The sequence below is a fragment of the Macrobrachium nipponense genome, chromosome 1 (assembly GCF_015104395.2).
Source record: "Macrobrachium nipponense isolate FS-2020 chromosome 1, ASM1510439v2, whole genome shotgun sequence".
Classification (NCBI taxonomy): Eukaryota; Metazoa; Arthropoda; class Malacostraca; order Decapoda; family Palaemonidae; genus Macrobrachium; species Macrobrachium nipponense.
In genome coordinates, this window is record NC_087200.1 from 11,405,009 (window position 1) to 11,412,508 (window position 7,500).

Below are 7,500 nucleotides of genomic sequence, written 5' to 3' on the forward strand. Positions count from 1 at the left end.
TGGGAGTAAGCCTACAGTAAAACTATTCTATTGTTGTTGTGGGATGGGGGCGGAGGGGGGTGTGGGGGGAGTAAGAAAGCCTTAAAAAAAAGGCCTTAAAAACAATGTTTGACGCACGTTTTGATTTATTTGATGTACTGAATTTAGAGTCTATATTTCTGTTCAGTTACTTTGTTAATTTATAACCGAGAATAGATGAACGTGTTTAATTTGTGTCCTTTTTATTTGATCCTTATTGTTAGTATGAGTAGTAGTAACTATGAGTATTAATCACGAAGTCCGCTCCACGTTAAGCCAGGAATATAATGTTTGTTTGTTTGTTTGTATGGTGTTTTTACGTTGCATAGAACCAGTGGTTATTCAGCATTGGGAGTATAGTATTTGCAAATTACGCGTCAGGGGAAAATCTTGCACGCGTCCCGAGTAAGCTGGAGGTCGAGTCAAGCCTTATTCATACTGGTCTTGATTCCCGATCGGATTATAATCCTTATAACCACACCCACCGCCCTCCCCCACCCCCCAAAAAAGGAAAAGATTGGTCTATGGACGCAAATCGTTCAATATCTGTTTGACTTATATATGGAAGGCCTAAAAAAAAAATAAAAAAAATTTAATAGGAAACTGTGGGCAAAAATCGTTGTACAATATTCCCTACGACATCAATTTCCAGATTCAACCAATCAATCAATCCCTGGTGGATTAACCTTCGCCCCATCACGGGAAAATCCACCCCAAAAAATGATTAAATCTTAGTAACAGGAAATGTCTACTATCATTCCATGCGATTCAGTTGATATCTTTATCAACGCGAAAATAAAAATTGCTCTAAATCTTTCGGGTAAACTCGAAACGAGCCAGAGTGAAATGGGAGATTACATTTTCGTCTCACGGACATTTTGGATTTCCCGGATTTTCTTCTCAAGTTGTATAGAAAAAAATGGCACTGGTCAGAATTCAAATGCAATATCAACAACGGATTTTACCCTAGGTAATCGGATTAACAAAATATCGTTCTCTGCTAGGTATATTATGCAATGTTATATTTTAGGTCTCTCTCTCTCTCTCTCTCTCTCTCTCTCTCTCTCTCATCACACACACACACAGAAGAAGGAAAACAGGGGTGTCACTAACTTGTTCTCTCTCTCTCTCTCTCTCTCTCTCTCTCTCTCTCTCTCTCTCTCTCTCTCTCTCTTCGTCACACACACACACACACAGGAAGGAAAAAAGGGGTGTCACTAACTTGCTTTTCCAATACTCTCTCTCTCTCTCTCTCTCTCTGAGAGAGAGAAAAACAGTATGCCACTAATTGCTGCAATTCCTCAAATCCGATTTTCCAAGCCACGTATCTCCTCTAGGTAAGCGGAGGACAATTATTATTATATCAACTCTCTCTACTATATAAACGATCTAGTAAAATGTCAGCAAACCCTATTTACTCCTGAAACCAGGATTGTAAGAAGATTCAATCCCGGTGATATAGGATAAAGCGAAAGCAAAACAGGACACTGAATACCAGAGCCTTGCTGGCAAACTTACGAAACAAGGTGCTGGAAAATGTGCACTCCATGATTGCAGGAAGGTGATTGGTATATGGAAGAAAGCTCTTAGGACGTAACATTGACCAAAATGCTGATGTACGGACGTAGATTCAGTGGCCACAGGTGGGCCAAAAAAAACAAAAAAAAACGTATCTTTGTTTATTATTCGGTATCGCAATGAGTTATAGAAAGCTTTTGGACGGAGTATTTATTCATCACCTTCCCTATAGTTTGTCTCTCTGCAGGCTGACTTTCCTTCTATCCAATATTTATTCAATTGCTAATATATTTATTTGAATAAAGTGAGATCTCTTCTCTTTGTATTTCCCTTTACCTCCTCTTACTTTTTTCTAATGAACCCCATATTCACTGGAAGTTTGAATAATTTCAAGTCAGTGGCTTCTGTTGGCTTGTTCCATATGAATAGAATTCATCTAATATAATAATAATAATATCATGAGTCACTAAAATGGTGGCGAAATCCACAGTGGTGTAAATGTAAAATAAATATTAGAAATATACTCGTACACACAAACGGGAGCTTTCCAGAACCCGTTCGATTATCCTTCACGTCACCAATAATAATAATAATAATAATAATAATAATAATAATAATAATAATAATAATAATAATAATAATATGAAGGATATGGGACATCCCAATGGAAATTGTACCCATAATCATAGGAACACTAGGCACGATTCCAAGATCCCTGAGAAGGATTCTGGAAAAACTGGAGGCTGAAGTAGTTCCAGGACTCATGCAGAACAGTGTGCCTCGGGAAACAGCGCACATAGTAAGAAAAGTGATGGACTTCTAAGGAGGCAGGATGCAACCCGGAACCTCACACTAAAAATACTCCCAGTCGAATTGGAGGACTGTGATAAACCAAACAACTTCCACATAAAAGAAATCAAAAATAAATATCCTGGATCCAGGATCCAGACTGCGTCAGGAGTCCTATACTATGTAGGACTACTCTCAATACCTAACCCTTCTTCCCAGGCTTCCCAAAATGTTTTTAAATATATAATCGAGCTGAAAAAAAAACATTTTTGTTTGGTCTATCACAGTCCTCCAATTCGACCGGGTAGTATTTATAGTTTGGGGTTTCGGGTTGCATCCTGCCTCCTTAGAAGTCCATCACTCTTTTTTTACTATGTGCGCTGTTTCAGGAGCACACTCTTCTGCATGAGTGCTGGAGCTACTTACAGCCTCTAGTTTTTACCCAGGTTCCTTTTCAGGGATCTTGGGATTGTTGCTTAGTGGTTCCCTATGGATTATGGGTTGTAATTTCCCACACTGGCATATCCTATAATCCTTCCTTCTAATTTTCTCTATTTTCTATTTTATTATTATTATTATTTTTTTTTTTTTTTTTTTTTTTTTTTTTTTTTTTGCTTTCTCACAGTCCTCCAATTCGACTGGGTGGTATTTATAGTGTGGGGTTCCGGTTGCATCCTGCCTCCTTAGGAGTCCATCACTCTTCTTACTATGTGTGCCTCGTTTTCTAGATCACACTCTTCTGCATGAGTCCTGGAGCTACTTCAGCCTCTAGTTTTTCTAGATTCCTTTTCAGGGATTTTGGGATCGTGCCTAGTGCTCTATGATTATGGGTAACGGATTTCCACTGGCATATCCCATATCCTTCTTATTTCTATTTTCAGATCTTGATACTTATCCAATTTTTTTTCCCTCTCTTTCTCTTCAACTCTGGTGTCCCATGGTATTGCGACATCAATGAGTGATACTTTCTTCTTGACCTTGTCAATCAACGTCACGTCTGGTCTGTTTGCACGTATCACCCTATCCGTTCTGATACCATAGTCCCAGAGGATCTTTGCCTGATCGTTTTCTATCACTCCTTCAGGTTGGTGCTCGTACCACTTATTACTGCAAGGTAGCTGATGTTTCTTGCACAGGCTCCAGTGGAGGGCTTTTGCTACTGAATCATGCCTCTTTTTGTACTGGTTCTGTGCAAGTGCCGGGCATTCACTTGCTATGTGGTTATGGTTTCACTTTTCGTATTGCACTTCCTACATATGGGAGAGATGTTATTTCTGTCTATCGTACTTTGAACATATCTGGTTCTTATGGGCCTGATCTTGTGCCGCTGTTATCATTCCTTCAGTTTCCTTCTTTAGCTCTCCCCTCTGTAGCCATTGCCAATTGTCATCGCTGGCTAGTTCTTTAGTCTGTCTCATGTATTGTCCATGCATTGGTTTGTTGTGCCAGTCTCTGTTCTTTCTGTCTTTCTCCTGTCTCTGTATATTTCTGGGTCTTCGTCTGCTTTTATTAGTCCTTCTTCCATGCACTCTTTAGCCACTCGTCTTCACTGGTTTTCAGATATTGCCCCAGTGCTCTGTTTTCGATGTTGACGCAGTCCTCTATACTTAGTAGTCCTCTCCCTCCTTCCTTTTTCGTGTTATGTATAGTCTGTCCCGTATTTGCTCTTGGGTGTAGTGCTTTGTGTATTGTCATATGTTTCCTGGTTTTCTGATCTATGCTGCGGAGTTCTGCTTCGTCCATTCGACTATTCCTGCGCTGTATCTGATTACTGGCACTGCCCATGTGGTTTATGGCTTTTATCATATTTCCGGCGTTGAGTTTTGACTTGAGTATCGCCTTGAGTCTCTGCATATATTCTTTCCTGATCGTGTCCTTCATCTTGTGTTTTATATCTCCTCCTTCCATTATTCCCCAGGTATTTGTATCCTGTCTCATCTATGTGTTTGATGTTGTTCCCATCTGGTAGCTTTATCCTTCAGTTTGTTCTCGTTACTTTGCCTTTTTTGTATGTTGACTAAGGCGCATTTTTCTATTCCAAACTCCATCCTGATGTCCTCAGATACAATCCTTACAGTCTGGATTAGGGTATCTATTTCCTTGATGCTCTTACCATACAGCTTGATGTCGTCCATGAACATCAGATGGTTGATTCTGTTGCCTCTTTTCTTGAGTTGGTACCCGACATCCATCTTCTGTAGTACTTTTGTCATGGGAATCATGGCTACTACGAAGAGTAGTGGGGACAGTGAGTCGCCTGGAAGATCCCTCTCCTGATATTAACCTCTGCTAGTCTTATTCCAGAGCTTGTAAGTATTGTATTCCAGTTGCGCATTGTATTTTTGAGGAAGCTGATGGTATTTCCTCTGCCCCATATATTTTCAGGCATTCTATTAGCCATGTGTGTGGTATCATGTCGAAGGCTTTCTTATAGTCTATCCATGCCATGCTTAGGTTGGTTTTCCTTCTCCTACTGTTCTTCATTACCATTTTGTCTATCAGGAGCTGGTCTTTTGTGCCCCTACACTTCCATTCTGCAGCCTTTTGTTGGTGGGGGATGGTTGTTTGTTTCCTCTAGGTAGTTGTATAGCCTTTCACTGATGATACCTGTTAGTAACTTCCACATTATTGGTAGGCAGGTGATAGGCCTGTAGTTACTGGCTATATTTCCCTTACTCTTGTCTTTTTGTACTAAGGATGTTCCTTGTTTGGTCATCCATTTGGGTGCTTGGTGATTTGAGATACAATGCTGGAGTTGTTCTGCTATTCCGTGGGTGTAGGGCCTTGAAGTTTTTGAGCCAGTATCCATGGACTTCATCGGGACCTGGGGCTTTTCCAGTTTGGCATTTTTCTTTAGTGGGTGTCTGACTGTGTCTGTCGTGATGTCTGAGAATCTTTGTTTTATTCTCCCTGTTTCTTCTTCCTTGACTTCCTGGAGCCATGTTGCATGTTTGTTGTGTGATACCGGATTGCTCCATATGTTTTCCCAGAGTCTCTTACTTGGTTCGGCTTCAGGAATTTCTGGTGGTTGTCTTCCCTCTTAGTTGGCTGTATAGTCTTTTCTGGTTGGTTCCGAATAGTTTGTTCTGTTGGTATCCCTTATTCCTGTTCATGTATCGTTGGATCTTATGTGCTTTGGCCTTAAGCCTCTGTTTTTTACATCTTCTATTGTGTTGTTTAATCCCCTCTCTTGTACTTTGTATTTCTCGTTGAGTTCCTCCCTTGTTTTCTTGCTTCTTAGCCTTTTTTCTGCCATCTCTTTCAGTTTACTCAAGTCAAGATCTCATCACCATGATTTGCTTTTCCAGTCGCCTTTTCCAAGGAGGTTGTGTTTTGGTTTCTGTTGGGTTGGTTGTGCTGGTGGTGTTGGTGTTCGAATTCCCATCAGTTCTGCTACTAATCTTGCTCCTGCATACGTCAAGTTATTTGTTTGCTGTGATACTGGTGGTCTGTATTATGCCCATGATTTCATTGACCTCACTTGTTTTTCTCCCTTAATTTCTTGGTGTTGTAGGCTTTCATGGAGGGGATCTTTGTTCTCTCTGTATCTGGCTCCATCCATTGTCTAATCTTTTCTACCCATTCCGTCCTCTCTGTTACTTCGTCGGTGTTTCTTCGTGTGTCGTTGTTTGATATCTCATCCTCCCTGTCGTCTTCTGTGGCATCGTCTCTCAGTTCGTCTTCGTGTAATTCGTTGTCGTGTGACATTTCCCTTTCCAGTTCTTCTCTTTCTGTTGGGGAGAGCCAGTTCTTTTTCTTTATGTTCCTTACTTGGTCTGCCAGCCTCTGCTCTGTTTGGGGGGTGTTATTCCTCTCATTCCAGATGTTGACCAATCTTCTTCTATATCCTCTTCGTCGGTTTGCTTTTGATGTAGCATCTCCATATTTCCTTATTTTCTTCTCTTGTCCATTTCTCCTTTCCCTTTTTGCCTCTGTAGCTCCAGTTCTCAGGCTGTTGATTATTGTCGTTGTGGTGATCAGTTTGCTGGATGACGACCTCCAAGTACCTGACCGTCTTCCCCTTCAATTGGGTTGAATACCTGGTTGCCGGACGAAGCTCCTCTGTTGCCAGAGGTTCCATTTACGTCGTTGTCGGTTAATCCTTCATTTCTTTCCATCATTGCTGAGTTTTGCTATTTAACCCATAGCTGGACCCTACCCCATCAGGGATAGGTACTCATTTACAGCTGAGTAGACTGAGGAAATTATGGTAAAGATCCTTTCCCAAGGAATCAACGCCGAGGAGAGCGGTCACCCATCCAACGACTGACCAGAGCCAGTGTTTGCTTAACTTGACTTAAGTCTATTGACGACCTAACCCACTCCTCCACGGCGCCACATTATTATTATTATTATTATTATTTTATATTATTATTATTATTATTATTATTTTATTATTATTATTATTATTATTATTATTATTTTATATTATTATTATTATAAACCAAACAAAAACTTCTATCATTATTCTTCTGAAGACTGAAAAAGAAATCCATTAGTTACTATGGATAATTTGTTTATTTGTAAGTATTTACATATTATTTTACTCTAAACCCGAGTACTTTCAGGTCCTATCTGTGGCCCTTTCTCAAGAGATGTGCAGGTTGTCAGCCTGGGTCAAGGAACTGCTGGGCCTTGACCCAGGCTGCACATCTCCTGAGAAAGGGCCACAGATAGGGCCTGAAAGTACTCGGGTGTAGAGTAAAATAATATGTGATTACTTACAAGTAAACAAGTTATCCACAGTAATTTTGTGGGCTTCTTTTTCATTATCATTATTATTATCATTTGCTGAGAAGTTCGACAGCAAAAGAGGAGCCACATTTACCGCATATTGGAGCTGCTGCTCTACAGCGAATCTGGCTGTTCATGGCAGGAAAAAACAGGGACGAGTTACAGGAAAAGGAGCTGAATCAATAAACGTGATGGCATAGGAATTAAGAGTGAGACGCGTGAAATTCGGACGATCAGAGAATTCCACAAAACGCGCGAGGCAAACTATTCCGCATTCCAGTTACAGCCAAGATAATAATTCCTAGTGAACTATTCCAAGGCGTTTAGAAGAGGAAAAATGACCACGTGTTTGTGGGGGTCTTATGCAAGAGGTAACGATGCTAGTGGGGAAAAATAAAAGAAAATTGAGAGATCGGTGAATTTCAAAAGCGCGTTGTGTCG

At 40.5% G+C, this 7,500-nt stretch overlaps 1 protein-coding gene across 1 annotated transcript in view; it reads right to left on the minus strand.

The window, feature by feature from the left end:
• The window catches only part of LOC135219124 (secretin receptor-like), a 260,998-nt gene that overhangs the window by 177,253 nt on the left and 76,245 nt on the right, over positions 1 to 7,500 (minus strand). The gene's annotated exons all lie outside the window — the stretch shown is intronic.